The sequence below is a fragment of the Eublepharis macularius genome, chromosome 1, assembly GCF_028583425.1.
Source record: "Eublepharis macularius isolate TG4126 chromosome 1, MPM_Emac_v1.0, whole genome shotgun sequence".
In the NCBI taxonomy this organism is placed as follows: Eukaryota; Metazoa; Chordata; class Lepidosauria; order Squamata; family Eublepharidae; genus Eublepharis; species Eublepharis macularius.
In genome coordinates, this window is record NC_072790.1 from 209,173,593 (window position 1) to 209,188,923 (window position 15,331).

The 15,331-nt window shown below is 41.5% G+C and overlaps 1 protein-coding gene across 1 annotated transcript in view; it reads right to left on the reverse strand.

Annotated features, from left to right (window-relative positions):
- Positions 1-15,331, reverse strand: part of NRXN1 (neurexin 1) — a 1,172,093-nt gene that overhangs the window by 572,346 nt on the left and 584,416 nt on the right. The gene's annotated exons all lie outside the window — the stretch shown is intronic.

Consider the following 15,331-nt stretch of genomic DNA (forward strand, 5'->3'; position numbering starts at 1 on the left):
GGTGTAAGGCTCTGCTAGATTCATGATCACAGAATTTAGAATGAAACATCAAAGACAATCCCTGCTTAAAGAGCTAAATCCAGAAATGTACCGAGATTACCAACATTCTATAAGAGGAAAGGGCAGATCATTTACGATCAGCCTAACGATACAATCCTAAGAACACTTTCCTGGGAATTAGCACCATTGAATAGAATTGAGTAGGACTGTAAATGATGCAATATAACTGGCATACCTAGATGTCACAAGTAGCAGTAGCTGTTTGGTTCAGAGATCCTTCGGTGCTAAAGGATACAAGAATCTTTGAAATAGGATCATGAAGTATTAAGTTTCAGGCTTCCCAATGTTAACTGCTTACCATTATAAATGTAGTGTGTGTGTGTGTGTGTGTGTGTGTGTGTGCGCGCGTGCGCGCGCGCTTTATCTACTTTATCTGACACACATATGATAAAGTATGTATCATACTATATCTAAGTATAGATACAGAGACTGGAAAAAGGACATTTAAAAAAATTATGTTTTCTGAGCAGTGTTGTTTTACATTAGGGCCCTGTTACACTGTTCATAAGAATGTATCACACCCACCCCCTGGTGAAATGTATTTACTTAATCCTGTGCAAATTCTGTAGGTAAAAGTGAGGGACCCTAAATCATTTGCATGATACTTGTTTAATACATGTGTACATAATTGGTTAAGCCACCTAACAGTAAGTCACTAGAGACCAACATGGTAATCTGACTCAGATACAAGCTGTCTTTAATTCCCATTTCACCATTGCTTGAGTAATCCATTCCAGCACAACAGGGTGATAGTTGTGACAAGAGAAGAATGACTGAGTCTCATTGCCTGTTGATTTTCAAGAAGGAATGCATCATAGCTTGGTATGTAATTGTACGATGCCCCATTTCATTCCATACACTTGAATTTGCCCTATTGATTTGGGGTATCTCTCTCAATCATCATGATTCTTTAGATGCAAACCACCTCTGCAAGCCTGAAGATGGTTTGCTCCCTCCCACTTTCCTTCATGAATGACTTAGATGGTGAAGATTCCTAGGTGATGTCCAAATCAGTTGGAACAATAAACAGTGGTTTGTTTTCTTGTTTACAAACTAGGACTCCAAAACAAAGATGAACCATTGACCGGAATCCTAAACTGAAACAATGGGAGGTGGGGCTCACTGGATAAGCCGCAGAGTTTAAAAGGCAGACAGTGGCTGCTTGAAGGGCTCTTTTGGAGCTTGGGGGTGGAGGCGGGATGGGAATCCATGGCCCTTGTTGAGAAAAGAGGCAGAGCAGCAGTAAGAGGGCACTGGAGCAAAGTAGCTTGAAGCTCCAAGGCAAGCTCTGTAGAAGGAGAGTGGCACAAGGTCAGCAGGGAACAGGAGGCAGCAGGCAGAGAGGCTGAGAGCATAGGGAGCCCTGAGGGCATGGGCAGAGGGAGATCGTCTTGCCTCTCCCACATGCCTGGAAAGAAACAAAAGCTTGGACAAGCCAGCCTGAGGCATTTGCAGGATTAAACTGAAAAACTTAGTTTAATCTGGCCCATCAGTTTACTGAATCTGATCTGAGATTCTCTAACATGAACTGGCATAACCTGGATTATGCCGGATTGGCATATAACCAGTATATGAATGCTGGATCGCACACTCCAGCCCCAATCCCCCAATCACACACAAGTTTAGTGCATGTGTAACCAGACCTTGACTGTCCCTTTTGACCTCTATTAAAATTCTTCCTGCAGTATCAAGGCCTGTGTGGACCAACAGCCATATGGAGGACTGCAGTGAGGAGAGGCGAAGGTAAAAAAAATTGTGCATTCCTCCCTCTTCTGTCAATATAGCTTTGCTGACAGAAAAGGGTGGATGGGGCATTTTTGCTTCCTTTACTATCCCACCCCCCCAATATGCATAGCTTGTCATCCACATGTCTTCTGCAACTCCAGCCACAATATTTCCAGGGATCATAAAGGATCATTGGGGGGGAGTAGAATGCCACACCAACAAGGAAGGAGCTGTGGCTCAGTGAAAGAGCCTCTGTTTTGAATGCAGAAGGTGCCAGGTTCAAGCCCTGGCATCTCCAGTTAATAGGACCATGCAGTAGGTGATGAGAAAGAGCTCTGTTTGAGACCCTGGAGAACTACTGCCAGTCTGTGTAGACAACACTGACTCTGATGGGCCTATGGTCTCATTCAGTTTAAGGCAGTTCTATGTGTGTTATGTGAGCCTCTCTTTTGGAAGAGGCTGTGGCTCAGTTGTAGGGTATTTGCATGGCATGCAGAAGGCCCCAAGTTCAATCCTAAGCAATATTGTTAAGATAATATTGACCTTCATTGACCAATGGTCTGATTCAGTATGAGGCAGCTACATGTGTACTAGCAAATTCATCCGAGTAGTTGATACAAGCCATTTTTTTGCAAGAGAACAAATGACAGTTTGTCGTTTCATCCTATTTGGACATCAGAACAAATTGTGGTTTCTTAAGAATCTGTAAACCCTCCATATTATTCTGAGCCGTGCATAAGGAGAAGAAGGTGGGAGGGAGGATAGAGATCTTGAGCCATAGGACTTCAGTGGTTTCATTCTCATAATGAATAAAAGTACCTATGTGGCTCCAAGTCTTGCTGGAATTTTCTGGTTTCTAATGGCCATGGGCCACATGGAAATTCGGCCACTATGCAAAAATCCTGCCCAGATAATAATACAATTCTTTCACATTTAGAAAACCAAACATGGCTCAGTTTCAATTATATGTATTCAATGAAAGTATGGTTACTTAGAAACAGGGCCCACTATAACATTTTTCTTATGTGAAAGACCTTGATCAATTTTCTTTATTAAATGAATAGTAGGTTATACCAAACATGAATACATGTTTATACCAAACATGAATACAGTTCCCATTGAATTTCTGACGGTGCAAAGCATGTTGAGTCTAAGGGGTTGGGGAAATAAGTCAAAGACAATGAATGGAATAAGACAGCATGCACAAAAAAAGGCAATGCATTTCTCTGTATGCTCCTTTGAGGCCCATTAAAACAAGAAAGAGACTCCACTGGCATAGTGGGTATGGGGAAAGGTGCAGTTTTATGAGCATACTGCATTAATAGTTTCCCCTTCAACCAGCTGAGGTCTAAAGAGGGAACTGTAGACAGACCAGTGCAGGAAGCCTCCTTGCACAAAAAGGCCAGAATGCTTCCAGACTATGGCATACAATCCCCTCACCAAGCAGTTTTGCAAACATCATTTGCTACACTGGCACAGTCTGTAATTCCAAAGGTGGATTTATCAGTCCAATAGTGAGGAGTTATGTGCCACTGAAATCATCAAGAGCCCCTTCTAGAGATTGTGTCACAGCCACTGGATTGCATCTAAACTGCCTTTTGTCTGAATGGAAGATGCTTATGTTCATAGAAGGGGAAGAGCCATACAGTTTACATGGATTTCTCCCATATGCTGCTGCCCTGTGCACTTTTCCCCAAGGCAATCTGGATCCTCAGCAACTTTTCAGATACAGGGTAGAAAGACTCATTCGGTAAAACTATTGAGATAGGAGGAACAAGCACTTCAGCTACAGTCTTTAACAATAGCTTCTCTTCCATTCCACAGCCAGCTGAAGCAAAGCAAGACCTTTCAATATGTTTATATAAAACACTAGGGGTAACCCTGCTCATCTCTGGGAATAATGATCTCTGGAAATAATGGGGGGTTAGTCTGAACAGGTCACAGCGCAATGCCAACACAAGTTCCCTATTAATTTCCAGACTTAAAAAGGTTTGGGTCCAAAGGCCTAAATCGAATAAAAAATTAAAAAACACAGTTGCCTTAGAGGTGCTGGTGTTGATTTTCTTGCTGCAAATAAGTTGCGTGCTTGAGAATTGTTGGTTCTGCTCTTCCTCTGTTAATCATTAACTCCCATAACATGCCTTTGTACAGCACAATATAAAAAGCAATGCACAAATGGCTCGTAACACTTTGTTGGATGATTTTAATGGCTGCTTCACTGTCCTCTTTATTCTTCATTTTTAAAGAATTAGTGCCACTGTTGCCCCATTCAGTGTGTTCAATAAAGGATGCTTTATGCAGATGTGATAATTTGCAAACTGCTTACATTTGCTCATTGGCTACTTTCTGCATTAACAAAGAAATGTTTGTAACGTGATCTACACACACATCCACCAAGGCAGTAATTCAAAGCACCACAGGACACCAGTGAATGCACACGCACATGTGTGAGCACATAGAAAATCACTGAGAAATGTGGGTATGCAGAGTCTGCCTGATCTTTTTAATGGTAGGAATGCTCGGGCTTGTTCATCTGAAATATTGCCTAAAGTTGAATAAGTTGCCTAGAGTTTAATAACTACCATCCAGTCTCCAATGTACCATTCTTCAGCAAGGTTATTGAACGAGAGGTGGCTGAGCAACTTCAGGGCTTCCTGAATGAAGCGGATTGTATGGATCCCTTCCAATCTGGTTTCAGGCCTGTTATGGGACTGAAATGGCCTTGGTCACCCTGGGGGATGATCTGCAGTAGGATATGGACAGGGGGAATGTAATCCTGTTAATTCTCCTGGACCTTTCAGCAGCTTTTGATACCATTGATCATGGTATCCTTCTACACCACTTTTCAAGATTGGGACTGGGAAGCACAGTTCTGCAAATGCTTCCAGTCCCGCCTTGAAGGTAAGCTCCAGACTGTGGGGACTGGTGTTCCGTCTCTGGGTTTCTGGCCTACAGGGTCCTGCAAGTTTCTTTTTGTCCACCATGCTTTTCAACATCTATGTAAAGCTGTGGGAAAGGTCATCCAGAGAACTGGGATGAGTTGCCACCAGTATCTGGATGACGCTGAACTCTATCTCATGCTGCCAGCAAATCCCAGGAAGTCTGTGGAAACCATGAACTTTGGCCCCCCCTCCCTCTATAGTTGTTTTCCACCAATGGGTAAAAAATTATTTTTATTTGGCATATCTCCAATAACTGTTATTTACCTTCTTCCTTGGTTTTTGTGTTGTGTGTTTATATATTGTATAGAATTATTTAATATATTATTGTAAATGCTATTTTAATGTCAAAACATTTTAATGTTTTGATGTTCACTGCCTGAGAGGTGGCATTTATTTAATAAATAAATTTACTTCTTTAATAAATAAAGTCGAAAGGAAATCAATAGGGACAGGATTCAGACATCTCTACAAATGCAAAGCAACGGATGCATACTGAAACCCTTTCAAAGGCCCAGAAGTAGAATTTTGTAAAAAGAAACTGGAATTTAAAATTCCAAATTGGACATCAGCTTTTCCTATTTCTAGAACCAACTGTAAACAACATCCAACTCTACACCCTCAGAAGAGACCCAGATGCTATCCTTATCCAAAATAATAATAATAATTACCCACCATTATTAGGGTCTCGGCAGAGCATATATATGAAAGGAGGAAGTAATGTGCCTCCTCTTGGGACTTGGGAGCGAGTGACCATGCTTAATCTTTGAGTCATCTATGAACATGGATTTGTGCTCCTCTTAGCCAAATCAAATGCTTTTAAAATAGGAGTAGATTGGCATGCATGATTGTGTATGCCTTCTGTCAACCTAGTAGTGAAAAATCTTGTTCACTTGTGGGTTTTTTGGGGGGGGGAGTGGCATTAGCCCCCGCTAATGACCTGTTAATTCATCTGTCTGAATTACCAGCCACAGCACTGTGCCTAGAGTGTGCATGGGAGGTTAAAGGATGGTTGTAGAACTTTTTTAAAAATGAAAATGGATGTCTTTGTGTTTCTGATCAGGAAAGAGGTGCATTTAGTCACTGTCTCCTACAGTGCCAACAGCATACAAAATGTGCTTCAAATAGAAGATAGAGCAGATATTTGTGGGTGGTCAGTTAAGAAGATTGCTCTATCATAATAGCTTTACTCATTGCATATCTGGCTACCTCTTCAAGTTGTCACACCATGTAAACCTCATTATTCAGAATGAAATAACACTGTTCATTCAGATATAGTGCCAGCTGTGAGGAATTGGGGTGGGGGACAGAGGAAGAGAAAGGCAATGAGTGGAGATGATTCAACAAGCCAGTGTCTTCATTACCAGGATTTTTTTAAAAAAGTCTTCTCTAGAATGTTACTTTTGGAAAAGGGTTTCAAGAGAGGATTTGGCAGAGCTAAATCCATTTTTACAAGAGTTCTTACTGTATGCTTCAGATATTCAGCTAATTTCCCCCCTCATAAACATGCCCCCCCTAAAAACTTTAGTACGCAAACTTTCTGAGTATCTAAACAGGCAATGTCTTCAGCTTCTGTGAACTCCATGTCAGTCAACCCTACCAAACCCTTGGACATTATTTCTTGGGTACAGTTCTGGTTAGGTTGATATTTTAGATGTCACACAGAGGCTGTTCTCCTTCGTCACTTATTTCCTCCCCCTCCCCCCATCTCTGGAAAGTGCTACAAAGCTAATATCTTTAAAAATGAACACAAAGTTTTTAAAAAGTTGGACAATTTAATTTAATTGAGAGGTCTTCTTCAGCAGCTTTGAGGCAGCTCTGTTGTTACAGGAATTCTCCTAAGCTGATCCAATGATTAGTCAAATACCAGTCCCTCCTTCAGAGCTCCACAAAAGCTGAGAGACATGATCCAGAGCCTTCAACAGACCAGTCATGAAAGCTGGGGACTGTGGGATGGGATGGTACAAATGTTGACAGGAACTCTGGGGGATACAGTGCACACAGAGACACATTGTCCCACCCAGTGGGATCCCATTCAGTGACAGCTAGGGGACACTGAGTATTCAGGGTAGAAAGCAGGTTTTTGCTCTTACTGGCCTAGGAACAACTTTCTCTTATTAATTAATTTATTTAAAATATTTATCTGCCACTTTTCCCCTTGGACCAGAGGACTTACCTTTAAAATCGGCTTACAACCTTTAAAATCATGAACAATCTAATATCACAGCAGAGCCATCCAACTTCCCCAAAATCAAGACATTCATTACTCATGTCCCTCTCATTACAAAACTCGAACTAGCATCCAGTTCCTTTTTGACACCACTCAAACTTCAAAGGCCTGTTCCAACATTTGCAGAAAGCTCTAGAGCAGCAACTGACCTTGGGGGAAAGTACTAACACCATCCACCACCAAACACCTAAAGGAACACAAATGGGAAAAACAAACAAAAATAAACCCCTAGCAATCTGCAGGTTAAGTTGGTGAGCCACCTCACAATACTTGTCCGCCTAGTGCTTGTTCTGATAGTCTTTAGGCACAAAGACAACATGGTGCTGTTTTCACTGGGCATTTGGTGGGATTTTGTTGCAAGTTGCCTCAAGAATTTGTTGTTAGTAAGTGGAGTATATTTTAAATAAGCTAAACTTTTGCACTGTGGACATTGTTGGAGTAGAGGCTGAACCTACTTCCTGCCCTTGGAAATCTCAGTCACTGAAAATAAAGCCTTTCTATATCTTCCAGAGAGCCCCCCACCCCTTATCTGCACTGTCCCTTCCTGAGTTCTGCTTTTGGCCATAGGAAGGGGACAGGAGAATTTTGCTCATTTGTGGTGATCGGCCACAGTAGCGGCAGCGGAACTGCTAGTCCCAGACACATAAAGATCTGGAAAGGGGTCTGCGATTGTCAACCAAAGCCATTTTGTCCTCTCAGCACAAGCTTGTGCCTCTGCATTGCCAAACACAAGCCAAAATCCTTCCCCTCTGCCTTGACTGACACAACTCTTTAATATTACAAGGGAGCCTGATACGCCAGTTCACAGTGACATGTGATATGATCAAGATGAAGTGGGTGCCTTGCAATGGTTCATTTCACTGATTGACGCAATGAGGAGGGTGAAGGTTGCACCAGGATCTTCTGCTGCTAATTTGACAGTCTGTCAAAATCTAGGCTGAAGGTTAAACTCCTTTTTTAGTCCCAATGTTACACTTGGTGCTGCTCCCCTGATAGATTAATGTCATCTCACTGCAGTTTATGGCTTCCTACATGTGCATTCCTTCCCTTCTCAGCTCACCACTTGCAGCCTTTTTGTTTCCTGCCTGGAGTCACTGTAAGCGCCTATCAGGGAGCTTTTTCACTAACAGTCATATCCTATGTTCTTTGCCCTAAGAACAAAAGGGGATTCTTTTTGCAAGGCAACTGGGACCTGGTTTCAAAGCTCTAGTTCGCCATGATGCCCACCTTGGTCAGTCTCCACACTCAGCCTAATGTACTGTGCAGTGTTGTTGGGAACTCACCAAAGGAAGGGTGGGATTGGAATGAATTTAACAACAATTAGCACTGAGCAGATTTTGCTCATTCCTTGCTTTACTGTTCTGGCAGTTCTTTCTATGCCGTATTTCGTTCCTTTCAATTTCAGTGTAGGTAGGAGGATTTCTAAAATTACTTCCAAAACTGAAACAAATGCAGTTTGTCACCACCTTCAGATCATTTCCATATTTTCTACTTCTGTATTACCAATGTGCACATGAGTACTGATAAAACAAAGCAAAAAAAGTGTGTTGATACACTAGGCTGATTGCATCAGTGTTCTTTTTAATATGATGGTTTATTGAAGCTCATCCTATGCATTGGCAAAACCCCATGCAAAAATAATCCTGATGCAGTCATATTTATGATCAAGCCAACACTACTTTTCCCCAGTGTTTTATCAATGCATAAATAAATATCCACGAGCAGAGCTGCGGCAAATCAAACATGAGCAGCCCTCTTCTATAAAAGAAGAATATAAGAAATAAAGAACTGAAAATTCCTAACATAATGGTTTCAGTTTGGAAACAAGAACAACTAATTTACACTTCCAAAATTTGCAGTAAAATTCAGTTAAGGGGAATTTTGGAAGCATATGCCACAAAGCTGTACATGCACAACACTTTCATACCGGCTACATGAGACAATTGCCGTGCTGGTCCAAGGGGAATCCCTGACTACCCCCATCTCCTAAGCGAATCATCTAAGAGAAGTCACCATGTGTGCTGGAATTGTCATTTAAGTACCTCCCTGCCTCTATAGTGAGAACTATTGATATGGATCAGGCTGAAAAACTGACTCCATTATGACCCTGACTTACATGCTGAATTCTATTAGACAATATGTGATTGGTTGCAGTGACAGTTCAGAATTCCAATCTTAATGGCATATACCAGCTCTGCCTGCTGGGCAAGGATTAGTTCTCAGCACTAAATTCTGCCAATGGAGGAATCTGGTACTTTAACAAAATTGGTTAGAAAATGTACAGCTTGCTTCTCAGTGTAACAATTCTCAAGGTGGGAAGCAACAATCAAACTAAGGTACAATCAATGAAACTATCCAATGGAAAGACTATGCAGAAAAAAGATAGCAATCGATAAAACCAAATTGGCACAACAACAATAAAATGTTTGCCTTAAAAATGTATTTGAACATTATTTAAAAGATCTAGCATCCTAAATCTGGCCAACTTCACTAGGCAACTAGAGTAATGATTTAAGGGCCACTGCTATGAAATTCTTTGATGCAATGATCACTGACAGAAGAATATGGAAAAATCAAAAGTTAATCTGTGCAAGATTTTTAGCTTCAAATATATTATACTAGACAGAATGGAGGAGAGAAGTCCCATCAAAACTAAAGTTGAAACTGACATGGCTGCATGTGCTGTTTTCTCTCTATGAACCTGGTTCTGTTTTATGTTTTATGGCTGCTGAAGCAAGATGTCAGCATCTAAGTTCTTGTACTTTATCTACACTATAGTTGTATGCTTATTTTGTAGTATTGTATAAATACTCTTTATTTCTCTGGAAATTTTAGTCTGGTAAGCATGCCCAATGTTTTGGATTAGAGATCTGTACTGTTTCCAATGAAGTTTAAAGACTGTCTTCACAGATATACAAACACACACAAACTCTGGAGTAAAAATTTGGAGGTATACTGAGAACTACTGATAGACAAGGATGCTCTCAGGCTATGACACATCTTTCAAATCCTCTAGAAACTAGAGTTCTGGCTCCCACAGAAGTCTGTCTTTTACTCCCTGCATACGTATCTGGAGACTACAAACAAGAAAACAGAAGAAGAGTAAGACTTGGAAGAGCAGTTGTGAGGGAACTAGAAAAGAACCTTAAAGATAAGGAAGTCTCTTGGGGGACCAAGATCAAGATAATTGAAACTAATCCCACTACTACGTATGGATGTGAAAGTTGGACAATGAAGAAAGTTGACGGGAAGAAAATTGATTCATTTGAAATGTGGTGCTGGAGGAGAGTTTTGCAGATACCATAGACAGCCAAAAAGACAAATTAGTGGGTTCTAGATCCATTGAAACCTGAATACTCCCTAGAAGCTAAAATGATAAAACTGAGGTTATTGTACTTTGGTCACATTATGAGAAGAAAAGTGAATAATGCTAGGAAAAGTAGAAGGCAGTAGGAAGAGAGCAAGACCCAAAACAAGACAGCTGGACTCAATAAAAGATGCAACATCCTACAGTTTGCAAGATCTGAGGAAGTCTGTTAATGATAGGACATTTTGGAAGTCTTTCATTCATAGGGTTGCCATCGGTCAGAGGTAACTTTGAGGGTACATAACACCCCCCCCCCACACACACACATATATCTGGAACTAGAAATGCTTGTCTCTGTTTCATAGTTTATCTTCTTATGAGTCTTGTCAGTCTTCTTTCTTAGGAGGAGAACAACTTTAAAAATTATTGACAGTTCACAACCCAAGCCACCAGCTTTCCCTTTTTCTTCTATACATTTCTTTTAAAAAGAGGCCTTAAACACCAATTATGATAAAACAAAGTCATGGTCTTCAGGAGAAAGACCCACAGGTTCAAGTGGACCATAGATGGAGTCACTACATACCAATGTAGCACCTTTAAATATTTGGGGGTAACCTTCAGTGAAACTATTCTGGAAGGCTCATTTGGCCTTATCTAAATCTAGAACTTTAAGATCAATTAGTGCTATCCTGAAATGTTATTATACAAAACGAGGCTTCCTAATAGATCCATCACAGAAAATATATTCAAGTAAGGTCATCCTTCAACTATGGTGAAGAAGTTTGGGGTTGGAGAGACTTAGAATCTACCCCAAACTACTTCTATGTATTTCTTAAAAACGGGTATCTTTCTTTTTGCCTTCTATTCACATCTCATGTTTCATATAGATTACTCACACACAAACATATTTCAGCAGGCTTAATCCACAATATATAGGGAAAAATATAATTCCCAGTTAGTCCCCTGGAAATCATTTCTCAAGTCATGACTTGCCTGGAAGTGGAAATCTATAGGAATACGAGGAACCGAAGCAAGCTAGGCAAGTGTGTCATACAATGTTGCAAGGAAAAGAGCTTCGTTTGTTTGTAAATAATGCCCAGTCTAATTGCATGTAATAGATGGACAAATACATAGTGAGATGGCCAAATAGCATATGTAGGACACCATCTGTTACTTCTGGTAGATGACTAACTGTGTTATCCTAAGCAGTATTACATGCTTCTAAGCCCATTAACTTCAATAGATTGCACTATTATAAGCAGGGGGATTATAATAATCATGGGGGAGACTGAATCTCATTTCTGCATTCCCTGTCTCCCCTTTACTTTTCTCCTCTGTCTCCCACCTATGCAGTCTCCCTCAGTCTTCAGCTTTCCCTCCCACTGGCAGCCCTTACACTTTCTTTTTCACCTCCACTTTCTGATTCTCCCCCTCCCAGCTTCTGCCCCTCTCCCATCCACCTTTTTCTTTTCCTCTTCCCCATATCCAACTTTCTCCTTTTGCTCCACCCCCTCCAACTATTATTTATTTATTTATTCATTCATTTATTTGATTCGATTTATACCCCACCCTCCCCCACAGATGGGCGCAGGGCGGTTTCTTTTCTTTCCTTTCTTCCACTTGTTAGCAGTCAGCCCTTCCTCCCCACAATGCAAGAGCAGTTTATAGATATTAAATATCATAAACCCCTTGCCAAAAGTCTCAGGCACTGCTTGGCCCCAGGCAAAGAGGATGCCAGACGGCTGGGAGACTGAAAAGTTACCAAGCCATGAGTCATAGGGAGAGGGAGGAATGAGTCACTGACATCCCTCCACGCCCCAGAGAGAAGCAGAGATTAATGAGGCTTCCTGAGACACCTCCTTGCCTAATCTCATTAATACTTTCCTCCACCTTTTCTCTCCCACTTACCTAATCAGGCTATTCAGTATATCTGATAGCCTTCCTGCCCAGTACTTACCAGGTCTTCAAGCAATATTTTTACCTACACTTCCTCTCAGATAGTCAAATCAGTTATTTCCCAAGGTATTGTCCTACCTCTGGACAAGCCATTAAGCCATTGTTTTGGTGCAAAAATGTCAGTTTTGCCCTAGGGTATGTTTTGCCCTGTAACTCGGCTGCCTAAGTTATGTGTATGTGTGCGCCTTGGTACCCATCCGTGCAGGGCCGGTGCCACCGTTGAGGCAGTGAGGCAGGGGCCACGGGTGCCACGGGGCCAGAGGGGGTGTCCCGCCCCACCGCTGGCCAGCCCCACACCACTGCTGCTGCCACCACTGCCACTGCCACCGCCGCCCGCCTCTGGGCGGGCGCAGCAGCCATGGGCCAGGGACAACAGGTGGCTGGGGCGGCATGTGGCGCATTGGCAGCCTCCTTGTTCCGCCCCAGCCACCCGCTGGCGGCACTGCGTGATGACATCATCACATCAGAAACCCTGGCACCGGGGCTTGCATCCATGCATCCCCAATCTGTTTGGGCTTCTTTTCTCTATGAAACACTGGTTGTTTTGCTGCTCCTCTGCAGACTTTCTCTTCTCTCTGAAACAGGTAATTAGTGCCCTTCCTCCAAAACTGCTCTCCCGTTTCCTCATTGATTTCTTATTTAGCTCTGTGTGTATGCTGCGTGTTTTTGTATGCTTGCCTTTTATTTCTCATTTAATAAAAAACTCTTCTTTTTGAACATTTGCCTGTTTATTTGAGAGTTCTCTAATTGAATAATTCCTGTATACATGGGTGGAGAATCCCAGTTACCCCCTCTCACTTGTCTCCTTTAATGCTATTTCCCCAAAATAATTAAGGAGACCTCCTATTTGAATAACACTATCCTTGACCCTCCCTCCCCTGTGCTGCCACTAACTGAGACTAGGAATCCTTAGCAGTTTTGTTGGGGGTTAAATAGCAACCCACAAAATGACAGGAGAGTTCTCACAATATAGTATCAAAAGATCTCAATGGAATTATTAGACCAATGTCTTATATAATGTTAGGGTTTTTTAACCTTCTTTCTAACATTTCATAGTTTTCTGCAACAGGAAAATGCTTCTATTTGTACATGGGCCTTTTATGCAGATGTTTTGATTCACATTCCGAGGCCACTGTTCAAAATTAGGTACAATGATTCATGTATTACATTTTTACATGCCCTGCTTCCAAATGCCTTAGTGGAGCATACAGCCTTACTAACGTGCTCAGGGTAATGCCCATGTCCACTTTAAGGTCAGGATGGAATTTTCCCCTGGGTCTGAATGGCTAGGGATCCTGGTGATTTTCTGCCTTCCTTTTGGCAATGAGCAGGGACTGTGGGGGGTAGCTGTGGATTTCCTGCATTGTGCAGGAGTTTGGACTAAATGACCCTTAGGGTCCCTTCTAGCTCTGTGATTCTCTGACCCTTCTCCCACCTCCATTTTATGCTCACAACAACCCTGTGAGGAAGGATATGCTAAAAGAAACTTGACTGGCCTAAGGCCACCCAGCAAGATTCATGGCAGAACAGGAATTTGAACTCAAGTCTCCCCCACTCCTAGTTGGGCACTCTAATCACTACACCACAGTGGTTTTCCTGATTCTTTCTCGGTTATTCTGAATTTGATGAGGAAAGCTAAATTTTTAATGAGGTGCAACCATGAAGTGTGTTTCCAGCAGTGCGGTCGTGAGTGTAGTTCTATTCTTCTAGCTCCATTGACTTAGATGGCATTAGAAGGGTTTAACTTTGCTTAGGACTGCACTGTAAAGTTTGCTGTACCTCCTGGAGGTATCCGTCATCTGAATCATGCCATTGGCTGTGTGTTATATCACGTTCAGTTGTTTCAAAGGGTTGGACTCTGAGGCTCAAAAATGCATAAAAATAAAAGACACCTAGGGAAGCATAGTTATTCCTATGCAACAGAATCTTACGGACTTTCTGACTCCAAAATTTTGTTAGAGAGTTGGAAGACATGTATATTGACAGAGATTAAGCAGATTGAAAACTAGAGTGCTCTGCTTGTCCAACAGAGTAGGAGAGGAAGTTGGTGGTGCATGCTAAATGGTAAATATATACATAATGTAACTGCCATATAAGTGTTTGTTGCAATGTGCCTTTCACATAACAAATAAGGTGCCAATCACAGTGCTTGGAATGGAAAGGAAGAAGGAACAAGGGTAGACCAGCCTCCTTGGGTCAGAATTTCAAGCACTGTAGGTCAGAAGAAAATGGCTTTTATGCTTCTTTGTTCTGATTGAAATGATTTGAGAATATGTCTGCAAAAACAGATAAAATATTTATTCTGTATATACCTCACTTTTCAGCCAAGACTGGCTGTCAATGCAGTTTATCCATCACAAAAATGCAATGTTACGTATACATGGGGGTGTAAGCTGTGTATGAGTGTGTATGTTTGTAGGCACAGTTCAAATTTCAGAGTGTGTATTTCTTACATGTTACATTGCTCTTGCTATAGCTTGCCCATCTAGTTGATTCCTTCTGTGCATTTTTAATTAAAGCCAGTTGCAGAACCTTCATAAAATACATAGTCAGTATTCTGATTATTGCAGAGAAATGTAAAGCCCCATTTTTCTTTCTCCACAGGATGAAAGAAGTTTCACCATTACAGTAGCATCTGTTAGGGCCTAGCAGAAAAATAATAAGAAAGCTGTTTTGCAACATTCTCGTCGCTTTTACTTTGTTCTGTTTTCCTTAGTTATAGTCTGCCACTCACTGCCAGTTGAAATTCCAAATTTTCCTATACTTATCGCTGTGTGACTCTTCTGTATCCAATACAGGAAGACAACACAGCTGGAATATCAGCCATTGCCACAATAGGATCCCTCCCCCCGCCATATGAATTTCAGCAACAGAGGAAAAAATTCTCTCGATTACTTCTGTATGGTATTGCTATCTTGTTGGTCCCACTGAATAAAACTGTGGAGGAATTTTTATTAAATCTTTTTCTCAAGAATCTGCAAACAGATCAAAAATATTTTAGGTGAGTTGTATGTATGTGTGTCAGGCCTCAAAGACTCATTTTTCAGTAGATCCTTTCAAATAACCCCTCTGAAAATGACTTCAAGAAGCCTCTGAATTTGCTAGGAAAAGTAA